The 19,736-nt window shown below is 40.6% G+C and overlaps 1 pseudogene; it reads right to left on the reverse strand.

Moving 5' to 3' along the window:
• Nucleotides 1–3,936: 3,936 nt before the first annotated feature.
• LOC127216138 (ubinuclein-2-like) overlaps nucleotides 3,937–19,736 on the reverse strand; it is a 34,129-nt pseudogene continuing 18,329 nt past the window's right edge.

Here is a 19,736-nt window from a genome sequence, read left to right on the forward strand (position 1 = left end):
GCTGTTCCTGGCTTTACACACACTGTGCATCTCGTTGTGTTCACACATACAAAGCAGAAGGAAGAGTATTATTAAAACATGACATGATTTTGGCAAGTCTGAGATTCTTTCTCCTGAATCCCCTGACTTAATCAGTATGTACTCTAGGGTGTTTGAAAAGTTTCTAAAGAGGGGAGAAAAGAAAGAAATAAAAGGCACTTAACAAAGACAAAGGCCTGAATTGAGCATGGTTTAGAGGAGTAATATAAGCATTTTACCAGAGATAAGAAATTATTTACAAGGAGTTAAACTTTTCCTTTAAAGTTTTATAAAATAAAATTGCATAACATGTCTGTGATCATTTCTCTACTACTGCACTTGTTTCCGCTTCGCTTTTACAAAACCAAAAGCACCCAGAGCTAACACAAAGTCACACATGTACAACGAAAAGTCAAAGTGCCCTTCGGAGCAGGATGGGTCGGCAGAGCAGCCACGCTGAAGCACAGCACAGCTCTCAAGTTTGGCCTGGAGTAGAGTTTTGCCATTATTCTATTTTTCAATTTGAAAAATAAAACAAAGACCAACAAACAAAGGAAACAAATTCAAAACCTAGGTAATAATAACAATACAAGGACCAGTGTGCTTTCATAGTACACTCCTAAAATAAAGTACCCTAGTTCTACACAGGGGTCAAAGTACATGACAAAATCTCCTATAAATAGAGAAGTTAACCAACACAGGCAAAGTCATTTTCCAAATGTAGCAGCAAGTAGGACAGATAACGAGTTCTAGAGACGATCCCAAAGGACAGAGTTCTCAAAACCAATGGCAGTTGCAATAACAGCAGAATTCTCATTTCAGAAAGTCTTGAACCAAGTAGAGGTGGAAAGGGCTGTGGGGGAGGGCAACTAGAGGAGAGAGAATAAGGGTGCCTGTCCTTTCCGTCTCTGCATAGTAAACAATTTAGATCTGCTTTGGGAAAAATATCCTGGGTTAAGATCAGTCCCAATAAGCTGTTTCCAAGCTTAGGTGTCAAACCCACAGTCTTCAAACAGTGTGTGTCCAGTTCTTCCCCAGCGTTGGGGCCCAAACAAGCCTTATTCGGTGTCTATGACACAAAACAATATAATTTGGGCTAATAATATCCATCAAAGGGGTGGTGGGCATGAAAGAATGTACTAATCGAATCTTCTTGATTTCTTCAAAGTGTAAGGACTTTTGTTATTATAAAAAAAACTTGGCTTCTTTTCTCCAAATCTTTTCTCCAGAATGTTTTAAAATCATGATTTCTCACTCTGTTCTCAGAAGCATGAGAAGAATTATAATTTAATTTTAATAGAAATTATTGCTTGCATTTATCTCGGAGGCTCTCAATGAGCTTGACACTTTGCTCCCAAACAGTCTCCAACTGAGGTCCAGCACCACTGTCTGAGGACAGCTCTGCTGACTGTTATTGCTTGTGAATACTGAGGATCACCTTGTATGTACAGTAACAGCTTATACATCAGTGAAGGCAATTTTAAATGTAAGACAGTTGGAAACAAATAGCTTAATCTTCCTGAATCAAGTATCCCATGAGTGGGATCTAAGTGTGCTGATTTACTTCTGCATTTGGATGTTGCTAACGTTCTTTAGCGATACACATTGCTCTACAGATATCCTTTCCAGTTATTCACCATTTGAAAAATAACATAATTTGACTTTAAGTGCAAAAATACAGTATGAGTTGCAAGTCTCTTGTTTAAAAATAACCAACTTATATGCTTGTTCTTAGTAATAAAAACTGTAAAGACAGGTAGCCATAAAGTATGGACACCACTTTCAATGTTATGATATAGAAAGAAATATATTTACATGTAGAAAGGACTCTGAATATTCTGTATAACATGTAAGGTTGCTGAAGTGGGGATTCTTACAGCAGTCCTTAGGGAAATCAAGACTGATAGGAACAGAAGATACTTTACGTCTTATATTCTCAGATAATTTTATAAAATGACACAGGAAAGAGAGTTACTAATCTTGTTCTTTTCTAATGACGGCAAGGAACCACCAGGGCCTTCATATAGCATGGTTCAGAATGGATGGGTTTAAGAAACACACAAACACAGGTATCAGCAGGAAGAGAGACTAATTAATATCACTGACTTCTCCCTGGGAAGAGGAAATGAAGCTCAAGGCCACCTTCCGAAGCACACTCCCAGAACATCAGCCCAGGCAGTATTAGCAGGCATGTTTGAAAACAAGTCATCTGGGACTGGAGTAAGCCAAGAACTGAGTAAGCTTCTCTGAGAGACCTTTCAATGAAACCTAACATGTTCAATTCAAGTTCAAACTCTCAGCTACACCCCTGTATCTTTCCAATTATCTACCAGGGCTCATATAGCATCCATAGTTGCTTTATTCATTAACTAAATTACTACGGTCAAGAAATTATAGCAATGATTCCTTTCTTCCTTCCTTCCTGACCTTTTTATTTAATTTTATTTATTTATTTATCTATTTATTTATCTATTTATTTTTTGAGGCCGGGGTCTCACTGTCAGCCCAGTGCAGACTGGCCTGGGTCTCACTGTCACATATTCCAGGCTAGCCTCAAACCTGAGATCTTCCTGCCTCAGCCTCCTGAGTACTGGGATTACAAGCATGAGCCAGTATACCCAGCTTCAATGGTTCTCCTGAACAATCCTTTCCCCTTACTGTAACAGGTTCTTGGAACTAAAGTTCTCAGTCACTGACTTTTTGCTATGAGGCATGTCAATGTGACTCTGAAGTCACATTATAGGCATAGAAATCCAAGCAGACCTGTGGTTGGTTATTACAGTCATACGGGCTTCTCAGGGCTTTTGCCTGTCAAAGGAAAAATGTGGTATGGCTAACACTCTCGTCTGTATGAACTGAATGATACATGGTAATATGTAATGAGAATATGAAAGCAATGTTGCTATTTTTACCAGGCTAGCCTGTCATACATAAACTAAACTTATATCACTTAGAGTTTATGCTATCCTTGGATAATTTGAAAATACTCAAAATTTTAAAATTCAGGGGACACCATAATGTAGCCGAGGCAAAATAGAATGTATCCAAAGAGAATTGTGTATTTATCCCTTCACATCCTTCGTTGCCTCTATTCACATATAGAAACCAGAATTAAAGAACCTTAATTATCTGTACCTATAGGCTTACTTGAACATCAACACTGAGTAAATTCTGTTAAAAGTTTCAGATTCCAAATGGTGCAAACATTTTTACTGCAAAGGATATGGGGCATAAAGCTTCATTGTGACAGTTATAAAGGGTGGTCCCTTGTATACAGTATTCCTACTGGAGTTCATCCCTTTAAAATGGTATGCTGTTATGTATATACCATTTGGTTGACCCACAAAGATACAGATGCTGTGCATGCTCTTTATATCAACAGCTCTAGTCACCTAAGGTACCACTAGTTAAGAGTCCTGTGCAGTGAGGGAGCTGGGCACCTGCAGTTCTTGGCAGGCTACAAGGCAGGCGAGCAGCAGAGATACAAAGACCCCATGTATCAAGAGAAAACGTGAGACTCACTCCTGCACATCGGGACTAGAAATAAATACTAACCAGTCAATACCGGATGACAAGTCAGCTTTAGAAAGGGGTTCAGTACCTACTTCTGAATGGAGGAAATAGACCCTTTTACAAAAAGGGGATTATCGACATTTTGTCCGTTAAGAGCAACAGGCTCACTTTCCTGACTTTAAAAAAAATCTAGAAGATATAGTGATATTTATCACTGTGCTACAGCATCTTTGCCGACACATCTTCAGTCTTACACTGGGAACTGCTACACTCTGGAGAAGATTCAAGTTTGCTCAGGACACTTGAGTACAGTACTCTTCAGCTACTGTATGGAGAACATCGTGTGACTGACTGTGGCAAACCTGTCCACTACACACACATGACTGATTCTCCTCCAAACTGGGCTAATTCTACTTTTAGTTGCTTTTATTATGCACTTATATGTAGACTGTTCAGATCCAACCCCCAGGATGGATGACCATTTACCCAAATCCTCTCAACTTCCTTCTTTCTCCCCCAGGTTAAAAAAAAAAAAAATCAAATTGATACTTCTGTGGGTTTGACAGCTGAGTCTCTTTGAAGCAGGTTAACATGGGAACTTTAAGAGACCAAAGGTCACTAATTTTGCACAAAAGCATTTCTTCCTCCTGCACCTGGTTTTTCTCAAGTAACATTTTCTTTCCTTTTCCTCCTCACCACAGTGCTCGGGACGAGAATGTAAACATCGACAGAAACAGCAGCCCTGTGACCACATAAGACTTTCCCATCAGGTAGGTCCCATCAGCCAGTCAAATGATTCCTCTCTTGATCGCTAGGAAGTCACTGAGATTTCCGTGGTAACTTAGTATCCCCTTTACTTTGGCCTCCATCTGAGAAAAGAAATGTTAAATTGATATGGGTTGGCATGTTGTAAAAAAGAAAAAGAAAGAAAAGAAAAAGAAGGATCAGTTTATCGTGAATTACATTTCTAAAAAGATAACCTTTATTTCACATGGAGATAGCATTACAGAAGGTGATTAAACCTAAGACATAGAAGCCCAGTTACTGAAAACTATATGAAAACTACTCCAGCTGGTGTTTACTAATTTTTTACCTCATAACCATGTCCAATGCTGGGTTACAGAGGAAACAAATCACACAACGGCTACATCTTTTGATTCATTTTGGAAGACTAGGTCAATTTTATTTTCTTGTAAGTGGAATTAAATACTTTGCCATAATATGACATGTGATAATCCCCAAGCATTATGAACACATCACATTGGTAGTGAAGAAAGTCCAACTAGATCTTTGTTTAGGTCCTAGCCTTGTGGTACAGGATATAACGTTACTGCTGGGCAGCTAAGTTTCTGTATCTACTATGCTGGTGCCCTTCACTATTTACAAAAAATATGTAACCACTCTATGTGATCCTCAGCCAAATACTTCTAAAATGACTGGAAGGAGGAGAGAAAGGGGGTACCCAATGACCCAGAGGGCCAACAGAACATAAAATCCTTGTAATTTCAGAGCCCTACTAAGGAAAATGAAGACCCAATGACAAGCCAGGTCTGAGAGAAAATGACAAGGGAGGAAACTCTTCAAGGAAGAGGAATGAATGGGAACCCTAAGTCACATGGCCAGACTCATGTCATAGCCAAGTATCTTGGAAAACAAAAAACAAAAACAAAAAAAAAAAAAAAAAAAAAAAAAAGTTCTATTAAATAACCAGGGCCCTTTTCACTCATAGTAAGATATGTATCTATACATATATGTATTGTAGAGAGAAATGAATTGATTAATGGAATAACCTAATTTATAAAATGGTACTATTAAAATAAGATTTTGTTCAAAGTAACTTTGGTTAATTATCAAAATAAAACAATTCGATTCCCTAGACTGTGACATTCTTTACACCAGAGTGTAGTGTAGCATGGCCCATGGACAAATCTGGTCCACCATTTGTTTTTGTCATATAGTGTTATTGGAAGTCTGTTTTACGCACTTGTTTATAAATCATTTGTGGCTATTTTACATTATATTATAATGATAAAGTTGGGTAGCTGTAAAAGATTATTATAGGGACTGTAGAGCCCAAAATACAAAATACTCAGGCTTGGTGGCACACAGCACACAATGAGTTCATAGGTCAGTATGGCCTATAAAGTAAGTTCCTGGCCAGCCAGGTCTACACAGTGAGACCCTGTCTCTGGAAATAAAAACAAAGAAAACTTCTGATCTCTGTTTTAGATCAGATTAAGAGAATAAACACTAGCGGGTGACAGTGGCTATGCCTTTAATTCGAGCACTTGGGAGGCAGACAGGAATATCTCTGTGAGTTCGAGGCCAGCCTGGTCTACAGAGTGAGTTCCAGGACAGCTAGGGCTACACAGAGAAACTCTGACTCAAAAAACAAAAATAAAAGAAAAAAAGAATAAACATTAATGGGCTCTTACTATCAACTATTTTACCAGATGAGGCTCTTTCAATCAGCTATTTATTAGATTCCCAACATTATCTATTCAGTATAATGGACAGGGAAAACATTACATATTACATACACATGCTTCAGTGTGAGGTAAGAGAATTAATGGTGGAGCTTTTCAAACTGGCAATCCTACCATTTAAACTCCAAACTCAAGTTCAGTGCTTTATACTGTATTTTTAAATGAAAAGTTTTAAAATTTAAACTTTAGTACTCTTTCTCTTGTTCTAGAAGAGGGTGTAAGCCTAGAGCTGAGCACCAGGGTCTTTTGAGCATCAGGAATTGTTTGTCTACTTCCTTGGTGGTCACACTGATGCCAAATATGAGCTCACGTCTCCACTGAATCACAGAACAGGGATATGTTCAAGCCAAAGAGCAACAAAGTTGGGGGGTTTATGTCCCTTCTCTCAAGGGAGAGTCCTGGCAGCTGACCACACGAATGGCCATGGGAAGAATGACAGTCGATTGCCTCTAGACTGATGCATAGCTCCAATTTCTACCCTATGCTCAAGAGTAACCCAGTTACTACATAGACAGTTTATTCTAGTTCTAATTGTATGTGCATCATGTATGTGTCTGCTGGTGTCCGTGAAGGCCACAGAGGGCATCTTGTTCCCTAAAGTGGGACTGAGCTCAGGCGTCTGTCAGAGCATTACTAACTGCTGAGAACTTGTGTGTGAGCATGATGTGTAGGGGCATCCGCACCGCACCGCAGTGTTCACGGGAAGTGAGAGGGCACTTTTGTGGACTTGGCCCCTTCCCTCTTTCTGTGTGCTCTGGGGACAGAATTCAAGTACTTTTGCCTGCTGAGCCCTCTTGTCAACTTCTGTCTATGACTTTGGTTAATTAGTTTGTGAATCCATGCATAGGTAATGTGGATAAAATAAAATCTTTTCCCTTCGTCTCGTTTATCCCTTTTCTCTTAAAAGTATTTGTTACCACTGAGGATCCAGTCAAATGAAAATTTCCCCACCGACATTTTGATCAGTCATACTGTTTGAAGAACATTTAATCAGCATCTATACACATTCGTAAACCACAGAAACAAGCAGCTTGCTTACCATTAAATGCTTGCTGTACGTGTGCAGGCAGAGGTGAGTGGGAAAGTGTTGCTGCATGCTGAGTTCCTGGCTGTAAACTCTTTAGTAAATCTCAGAGGAAAACAGACTTGTCAGTTATCTTTAAGGCATGACCCCCCTTAGCTCAAACTCAGAATCTGTTTTATGTAATGCCAGCATAAGCCTCAGCTCCTAGAGCTTTCTTAACCCACCTAAGTTGACTACGTAAAATACAGTCATGAGCATGCTAATCCCCCCCCACCACACACACACACTGACTTTCTCCTACATACTTCATTTCAACAGAAATGTGGTGTGGACAGTCCGTTTGTTCATCTGCAACAGAGCCCCACTTACTCTGAGTTAGGCTGTGATGGAAGCGGCTGAGGTAGATCCCGAGGTGGTTGTCACTCCAGCTGTGTCCGTTCCAAAGCCAAGTAGCTCCAAGGGAAACTGGAAGGGCATGGTCACGGGAACAAGGCCACCCAGCATCCCAAAAGGAGTCACAGTTTGATTTGTTACAGACAAAGGTGATGTCATGAGAGTCAGAGGTGAGGCATTAGCCAATAATGATGCTCCTGCTGTGGACTGTGTAGAAACCAGGGGTCAAAATAGATAAGAAATAAAGCATTGTACCTAAACCGATTTAACATCTTCATGGACACGAGACTGTCTTTATCTGTTCTAACAAATGAGAGAAAAATCAACACGGAGGTGAAAGATAAAACCTAGTGAGTTACCACTAATGGTTCTGAAAATCTGCAAATACTATTTGAAAATTTTTTGAAAACATCTTTCAGCTGTTCAATACCCATTCTTGCATGTAAGCCTCAAAGTCTAAAACGTCTCTTCTCCTTCCAAAGCCATGGACATGAGTCCTTGGGACTCTGCAGGCTCTGTCCTGGAACAAAGCCTGTGGCCACTGTTCCCATCTCCTGCCCTGACATCTCCGCACCTGCAGCAGGAGAGGCCCTGGAAGCCAGCTCTTCATCCTCAGAGCTGGTAACTGCCAACCTCTACCACAAAAGGCTCCAACTGTGACCTAACACTGCACCTCCTCCGTTCTTCCCATAATTCCACTGTTACTTCTGGATCTTTCCCGTCTCTCGGGAATACTCGAGTATTACTTGTATCCCTTTTTAAAACTCAAGCTGTGGACGACCAATCAGAAATCTGCTAATGCTGGTTGAGCTTCATGGGAAACTACTTACTTAAATATACTCTCTGAGCTAATTCTTCCCAATGATTTCCTACGCAACAATTAAGTGATTTTTTCCCCCCACTTCTGACATTTCTTCACGGTGGGCACTTACCATCAACTTTCTTAGAAGCAAACATTACACACTACAGTCCTGCCACTAGGAGTTTTCTTTTATACATGTAATGCTTCCTTAGCTAAAAATCTTTTTAGCTAAGGAAGTTTTAACTGTGGTCAAGAAAAATTATTATTATTATTATTATTATTATTTTTAGAATTTGAAAGATTGGAGAGATGGCCAGTGATGGTGTCATGTGTCTTTAATCCCAGCACTTGGGAGGCAGAGGCTAGCATCTCTCTCAGGAATTCAAGGCCAGCCTGGTCTACAAAGCAAGTTTCAGGCCAGCTAGAACTTCCAAAAAAAGTCTTTAAAGTTAAAAATATACATTATTGTTGGTTTTGTGCTATTTTTATCATAATACCTCATTAATTAAGGGTTGATGTTTTATCTTTGTTTTTCAAACAGTGTCTAATTATGTAGCTCAGGCTGCTCTGGAATTTTAACACAAGCAAACCCTGAAAACTGAATCTCCCAGCCTCAGCTCCTAAGTACGTGATTACAGACATGCCTCAGATGCCACCAAGTATGGTGAGAACTAAAGGTTTTATTTCTTAGCATGTAAGAAAATATATGTCACTTCACCACACATATGCGGCACGTTCCATACCACACCGGAACAAACAGTGAGGTTACTCTGCAGAAGCCATCTTTTCCATTTCCTCCTTTGCTCGTCTCCCGTGTTACCACTGATATCTGTAAGCTCAGTCCTGACCTGTCACCTCAATTTTAACTTGTGAATCACAGTTTAGTGGGTAACACCACTTGGATTCCCAACACCCAACTAACCTGACACTTCCAAAGCTGGAACCACCCCGCCCCCAACACATCTTGCCATCAACAAGCACATCTTTTCCAGGACCTTGGGACTACAGCCTTGGTCTGCAGGCCTCATAAACTAAAGGAGTTTCTTCTTCATCCAACTTTCTCATGACGCCTAAGCAGCAACCCTCAACACTTGGTGTTAAAAGACACTTTGAAGAGCTGCCAGTGTTTTCTTTACTACGGCACTTATGACACACAGCGGGCACATGTAAGAAAAACTACCTAGTTAGAAACAATACTGTCTTCAAGTGGCTAGGATAAAGGACCCTGTGTCAGTTTAAAAAGTAAGCAGGGATGGAGGATGGAGAAGTGGCTCAGTGATGAAGAGCACTAGCTGCTCTTCCTAGAGGTCTTCAGTTCAATGGCTACAACCATCCCTAGTGGAGAATGACGCCCCTCTCCTGGCATAGAGTTGATAGAGCACTCATGTACATTAAATAAATAAACACACCTTTTAAAAAGGTTAAGCAAGAATGGTTCCTCCCTTTTAAACTTAAGTCTGCTGTAGTCTCAAGACAGTCTCCAAGGCTGTGTCTTGAATGGACTCCTCAGTGAAAACCAGTAAATAACACAAAAGAGGTCTTTCTGCAAGAGTCTAACTGAAGCACCACGACAGAGAAGATAAATTAGGCCAAGTTCCAATTTTTAAAAAAACTTGAATACCAGAAATTTAAAAACATGCTATAACTAATATTATGAATTTTCCAAATCCAATTTTGTTTATGACTAAATTAGAATGCCAAGTGACCTCCAATGTCATTTGGAGATTAAGAGACACTTTCAGAAATAGAAAATCCCACTGTTTTATAACTGTGGAAGCACAGAAAAGTTGTCAATATTAGCTAGATAATCAGAATATGTAATGTCCATAATCAGATATGTTTTCTATGTCTTCTCAGTCTTGAGAAGAATTATTAGGCAGGCACTTGATCCTGTTTGGTGAGATAGTTGTTTCCCATTCACCTAGAATAATATTCTAAATTGGACCCATACCATCCACCTGGTTAAGACCTCCCAACAGCTTCCCTTCTTCACAAACTAAACCCTAGATCCTCACTATCGCCTATCAAGTCCACTCAACCCGATGTAGGTCTATCCCCAGTTTGGTCACAGAGCACAAGGGGTTTCATTCTCAGGCTCTTTAACTCGTCGTTTGTAGATTGCTGTTTCCTCTAGCCCATACCAATTTCCTGTCTGCTCTATACATGGCTGTACCCTGTTCTTTCAACTCTCAGCTCCAACTCAAACACTATTTCCTTTAATAGGCCTTCTGTGGTCACTTACGTTAGCAATAATCAATTTTTAACATTTTTTTCACAGCACATTCTTTATTTCTCTTCTTTCTTTCTTTCTTTCTTTCTTTCCATTTTTTTTTTTTTTTAAATAAAACTGTCATTTAGCTTATTTAGAAGATATGCTCCACAGGGGCAGGTACAGTATGTTATTCATCCCGGTTCCCCAGCACACAGAAGAGAGCCTGGAACACAGTGCCCCGTTTGCTTACTGAATGATGGCTTTTAGAATCATAAAGTGGCAAACACAGGGTAGTAAAGTTGAAGGGCAAGAAAGAGGAAGAAAGTTCTAGAAGGAAAGTAGATAACGTTAATAATCTGGACTCAGGAATATTTTAACTTTCAGCCTTTGTTAAATGACCCATCTTTCCCACTGTGCTGTGGGTAGCACCGCTGATGCCTTGTAGACAGACAGGAGGCACAGGCTTCACAAGAATGGACCCAAAAGGTATTCCCTCATAGGGGAAATCTGCTTTAAGCGCCTGGGTTCAACAGGATCTAGATTTCAGAGACGCTACGCCATGAAAACCAATACCCAATGACAGAGGCGATATGACATTAATCAACTGTTGGCCTTTCCTTAAGTCAGACCAGTAAGACAGAGAAAAACAGATCAAAGAAGGCAGGGACCTTGGAGCTTCCAAGTCAAACAGCATCCTGGGAATAGAAGAGTACCAGGCAGGAGCTTGTCTGGAATAACAATCATTCTTCCAGACAATGAATGGCTTCTTTTAGGATAAATGATAATCAAATTCAAGATGGCCAGGTAGAGTTTAGAGGTGAAAAAATGCAATGGACAATTTAATCAGACACTTTAAGTCAATGAAGTAAAAAAAAAAAAGCAAAACATAAAACTAATTTTTAAGTAGAGAAAACTCCCCTAAGATTTTATAATAAGAAAGTAAATCAAGTCATAGCTCTGATAGTGAACAAAGAAAGACAAGAGTTGTTATCGTGGGAGAGTTAACCAAAAATCTGATTACTATTTCAGCAAAATGGTACAGCTACATGACAACTATAATTCTTATTTTTATAATGAAAGTCACAAGATAACATAATGGTAACATTCATAAAATTAAGAGTTTATAATTCCCAATTCCCTCTTTGAGACAAGGTCTCACTGGTATGGAATACACTGTGAAGACCAGGCTGGACTCAAACTCACAGACATCCACCTGCTCTTGCCTGGGATTAAAGGTGAGGCACACCACACCTGGCTGTCATCATTTTTGCTAGCTGGACATCGTAGTGCATGCTGATGCCCCCAGCACATGAAAGGGTGACCTTGTTCAGGGCCTTGTCTCAGAAACAACACGAGCAGGGATAGTAAGGAAGGGATGGATGGGGCCAGGCCAGGAACTACCTACCACCTTTGTTAGAATACCACTGTTTTCCTTTGATCAAATTAAAGGTGAATTTTAGAAAGGATCACCTTTTTAGCGAATATGAATAGTAATGAAGACTAATTCCCAGACTTTATAATGAACAATTTTAACAGATAATTCCCATTATCCGTGTTTGAGCTTTGTTGTTTGCTTCTCCCCATTTGTCTTCCCCCCTCTCTCTAGGGTCTCACTAGGCTGGACTTGAACTTATGGGCTCAGGTGATTCTCTTGCCTTGGTGCTGAGCTGCAGGTGAAGAACATCCACGTATTTCCTGACGATGAAAAAAGTTGTTTCTTTCTTTTTTTTTTTTTCTTTAAAAACAGAGACCAAACATCAATATGGATTTCAACCACTGAAGTGCTAGTAAATTTAATTTGTTCTACATCAGTATACAACCCTGGACCCATGTGAATGGAAGAATAACTTGGTATTATTAAATATGTATTCAATACCAAGTCTTACAAAACACTGAACTGCAGGAAGTCTCTACAAATAGCAAGGGGAAGGCTTTTCACTAAATTCCTACTCCACAAAAATAGGAGCAGCACAAAGTTAAAGCATTGCCTTAGACAACTCATTTCACAGGTCAGAGTCATGTTCTCAAAGATTTAGGACTCAAGAACTCGTACATCATAAAATACTTATTTTTAAGGTATTTATAACATAACATTGTGTAAGGCAGTTTCAGCCTTAAAGCACCCTACCTGTGAAAGGTGATGTGCACAGGCGCTTTTATTTTCCTGTCTCTAAATCTGTTCACAGTGAATATATTAATATTAAAAAAGCCACATCAGTAATGTGAAGGGCAAGCCTCTGAAAGCCTCGAAATACAGTGAAGGTAGAGAAATGAACACAATACAAGGTGACATATAAGTCAAGAAATAGATGAACAACCCATCTGGTGTGGTGGTCCAAGGCTGGCACCCAGCAGTTGTGAGGCTGCAGCAGGAGAACCGCTTAAGTCTGAAGCTAGCCGGGGCTACAGAGTGAGACCCTGTCTTTACAGAAAAGTTTTAAAGTAACCCTAAGCTAAGTGGGGTTTGGCAGCACATGCTAGGGCCTCAGCATCAGGGTCAGGCAGGGGTGCAGCAGGGTCCCAGCCAGCCCGGCCTATGTACAAATGCCCAGTGTCTAAGCAAAGCATGGGATCAGAAACAACTACCAAACAGAGAGTAACATAGTCTTTGTTTTTTATTTTAAAAAAATTAATTAATTTATTCTTGGGTGGGAAAACTGTGCATGTGTAGGCCAGAGGAAAACTTTTGGGAGTCTGTTCTCCTTCTATGTGCGTCCCAGGGATCAAACGCAAGTCATTAGGCTTAGCAGCAAACACCTTTACCTATGCAGTCACCTCACTGGCCAAGAGTAAAATATTCTTGAGCTGAAAAATTAGCCAGGTCAGAGGTTCATCATGTCCTAAGTACAAAATTAATGACAATTAGATAAACAGAGCATTAGCTAAGAATACTGGGATGTAAAGGTAAATTTTATAGCCATTTCAGCAGACAAAATATATTACTTATAAGGAGAATAAAATAATCAGCTTAGTCTCACACTTTTGAATAATAGCACATATTAAGTAAGGGATTTGGAGTAGAAGTTAGTAAGCCAGAAGTCTACCCTCTTGTAAGTCCTTACAACACAGGAGGCAGTGATTATGTGTGCAAAAGTAATGGTAAAGTAAATACCATTCATGTCCCTTCTAGCAAAGAGTCCGTGGCTAATTGAGAGGCAAATTTAAACTACAAACTGACAAATTGGGAAAATGGCATATAGGCATTCCAACATTAAATAGAATAGAATTATACAAGAGTAACTAAAAGTTAATGTAAAAAAATAAAATTTGGAAAGGATAAACACTTAAAGAAATAATGCAAGTGTATACATCTGATTAAATAAACTAAAAAGTTTGCTCAGAGGGTTGAGAGCACTTGCTGCTCTTTCCAAAGGAGGACCATAGGAGGTGGCTCCCTAGCAGCGAGTCAAGGGCTGACATCTGCTGGTGACTCCAACTCCAGGGAATTGGTTGCCCTCTTCAGGCACTTCACCCAACATGCAAAGCATGCCCCCCAAACACATTTATAGGCAGGAGAACAGGTAGAGAACCAACTGCGTATATGTTAGATTTTTGCACTGATACCCTGTTCTTGCTTTTAGTAGAGAGAGCTTTTGGGATTTTTTTCAACAGGTTGTCACACAGCCTATGCTGGCCTTAAACTTGCTGTATAACAAAGGTTAGCTCTGAACTTCTGATCATCAGGGACACACCTCTTAAGATCTGGGATTGTAGGGGTACACCAGCATGTCTGGCTAAGATAAAAGTTTTAAATATATCCTCAAGTTTTGTTTTCCAAACAAATGTTAAGGTAAAATAGGTCTGTTCCTGATGTTGGGATTGAACCTGGGGTTTTTTTCATGTGCTTGGGTCAGCTAACTCCCTCACCTTCCCATCCTACCTTGTAAAGTTTTACTGTTTTTTTTTAGTGAGACTTTGTTATGCAGCCCAGGTTAGCTTACAATTCCCTGTGTGTAGGCCAGGCTGGCCTTCAACTTGAGTTCTTCCTACTCCACTCCTCCATGTTCTGGGATTCAGGCGTTGTGGCACCTCACACACCCTAGCATGTCACTTGGTTGACAAATAAAAATGCACATCCATGGAAACCCTCACCCAGCACTATGATGGCAGCATTGAAAACACTCCATGGCCACAGCTGCTATCAGCCTAGTATAAACACCGTCTATATGTTGTATATGTCACAAGGGAAGTCACTAAGGTGACTCAGAACGCTTGTTCAATCTCACATTTCTCCCATGAATCACAGTACATACTTACCTGCACACTGGCTGCTACCATTGAAGGCCCTGAGGCAGAGGCTGGTCTATGTGGAGTAGACAACGTTTTAGTAGCACCCTGTGTTCCACCTCCTGCTCCCCCAGATAGACTAGTCCTATTAGCTCCACTCGAGTTAAGGTTGCTACCTCTGCTGGCAGGTACATTCATTGGAATTCCACTCCAGCTGCTCTTCCCAGCAGCAGTCCCAGTGGGTGCGAGTTTGTTGGTTTAGAAGGGGCCGGAGAGTTTTTGTAGATGGAAGGCCAGGAGTGCGATTTGAGGCAACAAATTCAGAGTAGGAGACTGTCTGCTGTGTTCACTCCACTGGGCTGTTTGTGGACGGGGTTGTTACTAGTGGAGTGGCTGCTCTGGGCTACTAGGTGTTTGGGCTGGAGGAAGTCGGGCACACAGCAGGCTTGGGGGGTTGGGTTGGATTTAGAAATAGGTTTAGTTGATATGAAGGCTTAGCTGACAGAGAGGGCTTGGGTGAGGCAGAAGGCTTAGGTGAGGGCAAAGGTTTGGGAGATGTGGCAGGTTGGGGAGATGCGCAAGTTTGGGAGATGCAGTCATTGAGGGGGAGGTTTGAAACCCTGCGTGGAAATTTGTGATCCTAGCCTTGGCTAAATAGTTACTGGAGGTAGTGGTACTTCATGCTGTCCTAGAAACCAGAGGTGAGGCCCCTGTGAACCATTCAGGTGATGGGGTAGACAAAGGGAGGCGATACATCAGTGGCTTATCTAAAGTCTTGAGTAGTTGGGACGAACAGGAAAGTTGGGGGTTATTACTCAATTTCACCACTGGGTTGGTCTGTGATTTACTAATGGTGGCTTGTAATGGAGCACATAGTTCTGGTGGACAGCTGAGTGCTGGTGCACCTTTGTTGCTTGTTTACGGAGAAGCATCTTGGGCCCTCTGATGTTCCCAGAGCTGAGAGGAGGCAGCAACTAGGCTGGAGGAGACATGAGTCTGAAGGGAAGAAGCATTATTGGCTGGACCTTTCCAGTCCTTGCTGGGTGCCCTGGCTGGCAAGGTTCTAAGGAAGCTTTAGGGTTCTGAATTGAAGAACCAGCAATAGGGCCTGAAGAAATGCCAGTATGAGCTAAATCCTGGGGTTTCTTTGGTACTACCCCTGTGTGACCGGCAATAAGACTTGACGAGTGTGCAGTCTGATAGAATCTAGTTTTTGGGAGTAGCCAGTGGTAACTTACTCATGATACTTGCTAGTTTTTCTTCTCTCAGTCCTGGACGGGTTTTGTAGTTGGCACGGTTAGCCTTGGCCAACTGAGGGGCCTTTGTTCCCATTGTTGATGACAGCTAAGCTTCCAGATACAAGATCCAGTGAGGCGAGTGGAAAGAAAGGTCTTCATCCAGGGAGTCATCGAGGCAGATGGTTTCTTGGGCTGGTGCTGAGCTCGCGCTGGCCGAAGCAATGGTGGATGTGTTGGAGCTTATGGAAGGACCGCCGACTGAAGCCAAGGATACCGGGGCCTTTGGGTCTTTTTTGGGGCTACATTCCTCGCTAAGTAGCATTACATTGGAAAAAATACAGAGAGTTAATTACAAATTTTAAACTTAGTTTTTACAAAGATTAAGAAACTCTTATGACTAGAATTATTTTTTGGATGTTTTCATATAGGTCTGTTTACAGCTCTGTCTGTCCTGGAACTCCTTATGTAAACCAGGCTGGACTTGAATCCACAAAGATCCATCTGCCCTCTGCCTCCACAGTGCTGGTTTAAAAGCATGTGACACTGTACTAGACCTTGCTTTTGTTTATTTTTAAGCAACAAATCTTGATAAGACTGCCAAAACCAAATCATGGTGAGAACCAGCTCTCTTCAGAACACATTTGTGACACATTACATTACCATGTCCTTCCAAGTCATATTAGCAGGACCTGAAAATGGGGTGCAGGGCATTGACTGGGGGAGCCATCACTCGTGAACTAGACTTCTATCACACATTCAGGGTCTACTTCCCAACCCCAGTGTCTCGAAGCTTTATTCTCCTGGTGCTTGGAAGGGACACTCCTTTTATCAAGTTACAACTCTGTCTACTAAGGTTTACTGGGACGCTGACTCTGGCTCCCTGTTTCCTTGCATTTCTACCACTACCCATCACCAGAACATAGGTAAAGTAGTGAATTATTCAACAAAACTTAAATCATATTTCTACTCATTATGGTGGGCATTACTTGTAATTTATCCAGCATGTGTTTAGTGTCTCTTATGAGTAGGCTCTGTCCTAGGAAAACAAAGGGATTAGTAATTAAAGTGCTAAACATCTAGGTGAATATTGTCTGTTAAATTAATTTTCTTAAAATTCAAGGAAGAGTGAAGAGAATTATAGTTTAAAATATTCAAAGAGTAAAAAAGAAAAACATTAGCAGGTAAGAGCAACCATTTATTTGTTGGGAGAAATATAAAGTACTAGACTAACTTCATTTTTAATGTAAAGACACAGATTAAGACATCATTTCAAAGGCTTGATTAGTTCCTTAGAAAAGGTCCCAACCCAGAGTCTTAAGTACTGATGTATGCAGCCACATCACTTACCTTCGGCATAGTGGGGAAAGAACGGCCAGGAAGGTCTTTACCATCACCTCCTACGGTGTTACAGTAAGTAAGCTGTTAAGAATGCTGTCACACTCTAACTTCCATAGCGCTTGTCCTAAACTTTCATTTTAAGAACTCCATCTTGAAAATCTCACTACCTATAGAAGCATGGGTAGAATCCCAGTAGGGTCACACTGTTGGCTAAGATGAGAGGGTAACACATGACATGTATGCTCCACATGTTGACAATCCAAGTACAGGTTGCTAAAACTCCATCACCGAGAGTGTCAGGCTGAAGCGGGGACAGGCGGTAGCACCAGCACAAAGTCTCTACTTAACTGTTGGGGGAGGCAGAGTCTCCGCATTCCAGGTTAATGCTGACCAATCTTTGCTTGCAGCCCTGGTCCTCCTGCCTCTACCTCCTGGGTTACAGTCCCTACATTACCATGACTGCTTCATGTGATGTGAGGGCTTCAAGGGTGCTAGGGAAGAACTTACCAAAGGAGCTACACTCAACCCAACTACACTTTTTAAGGGATGTTTTGAGTACCTTTCCCACATCAAATATTAATTTTAGCAGTAAAAGAAGACTTGTTCTAGGCTAAAGAATACAAGAATAGAGGAAGGCTCATAATCCAGCTTCTCGTAAGCAGTGCTAAAATTATTTTATGTTCCTTTTCTTACAGGTAGGAACAGGTTGAGACAGGGTCTGTAATCCCTGAGTGGCCTGGAGTTATGTTTTAGCCTGGCCTCAAACTTGGAGATTCTTCTGCCTTTGGCTCCAGAGTACTGAAATTATATGTATGTATCACCACACAAGCCCAGGTACTTATGTTCTGAACTAGCAAATCACTACCTATGTGTGGTGGATTTAATTGTTTGTGATGTCCACTGACTCTAACCTGTACTAATAAATCCTCTTACACATTCTGTATTTCAGGAGTAGATAGCATGCGTTTGTTGTTTTTTGTCTGCTGTTTTGGGGGCTTTTTTGTGGTACTGGGATTATGCCCAGGGCCTCTGGCATGCTGAGTATATGCTCAGTTTAAGATAAACCTACAGCTTGCATGTTTGACTTGTACTATAAATAGGTAAGATTCAGATGTGGGACATTATATGGTGTAGAATCTGTTTTTGCCTGCTGCCCTGGGTCACTGCTAAATCAGTAAATTACTCAGTCATCTTATGCAAGTCATGCAAATTAAACCCCTAACAAAGGGGCATTTTCAGGTAGGACTGTCTTTCTCCAATCTAGAAACCATGGCCAAGACAGACTTCTCTCTGCTCCTTTCCCTGTCATTAACTAAAGAGGCTATTCTTTCAGGGCCTTTTCTCTTTCTGATGTACTAACCCCCAAGAAACCCACTATTCTGAGAAGACATTGAAAAGAAAGCATAATGTGACGGGTAGTCTCTCCAAGGACAATGAAGGCTCAGCAATAGACCATCAACAAGGTAGTTCCTCGCTGACTTTGGAATTTCATCTTTGTATGTACAATTCTAGCTATTTTCTTGGTGGTGGTGGTGAGGGGCAGAGTTTATCTGTGTAGCCCTGGCTGACCTTGAACTTAGAGATCTGCTGGCTTCTGCCTCACGGGAGTCAGGTATGTAACCATGCCCAACTATTCAATTATGTATTTAAAAAATATTGGCTACATTTTATCCAATATTTCTATGTGAACTTATGAGTGCAAAACCCCACAGCTCCAGAACAATCTACTTCTCAAATGGGCTTTTATGAAGTTGAAAACAAGCAACTTAGCATAACACCTATTAATCTTCGATAAACATCACATGCTCTTTTCTCCAAAAACTCTGCCAACACTCACCATCAGGGCCAACTACAAATGTGCTGGACTCTTACCTTGACTTTGGGTTTTGATGCAGGAATCACCTTTTTCTTTGCCCTAAGATAAAAGATTAAAATGAAGGTCATTTCAGAAACAGTTATATGTTAGGAATTAAAGCAGGCTACCCTAATTGTTTTCATTATCTGGAAAACTCTTTGAAGGAACAAACTACTCAGCTCTCATGGGGAGTCAGCAATATTTTTCTAGTTTAGATTGACTAAAAAGGCCAAATAATTACTAAAATAATATAGATAGGAAAAAAAATAAAAACCATATATAAAACAAAAAATTACTCAAAACAGGTTAGCCTAAGGAAATTCATTTCAACAGATTGATTTGTAGAAACAGCTTCAAGGTCTGCCATGCTCAAATCAGGGCAATGGGTTATTAATGACATTTTGCTGAAGAAAAAACTTAAAAGGTTTTGTTGAAAATTATTTTTAATTGCAAAAAATCAAAAATTGTTAGAATGATAACAAATTACCTAATTTAATTTAGTAAAAGGCAAGAAGGAAGCTTTTGTAAGTTTGAGGTCATCCTGACCTACATTTATGAACCAGCATGAAACACCTGGCAACATGGAGTTTGGGGAAGGCAACAGTAATTTTCTATGCCTTTTTTGGGAGG

The sequence above is a fragment of the Phodopus roborovskii genome, unplaced genomic scaffold (assembly GCF_943737965.1).
Source record: "Phodopus roborovskii unplaced genomic scaffold, PHOROB, whole genome shotgun sequence".
Lineage (NCBI taxonomy): Eukaryota > Metazoa > Chordata > Mammalia > Rodentia > Cricetidae > Phodopus > Phodopus roborovskii.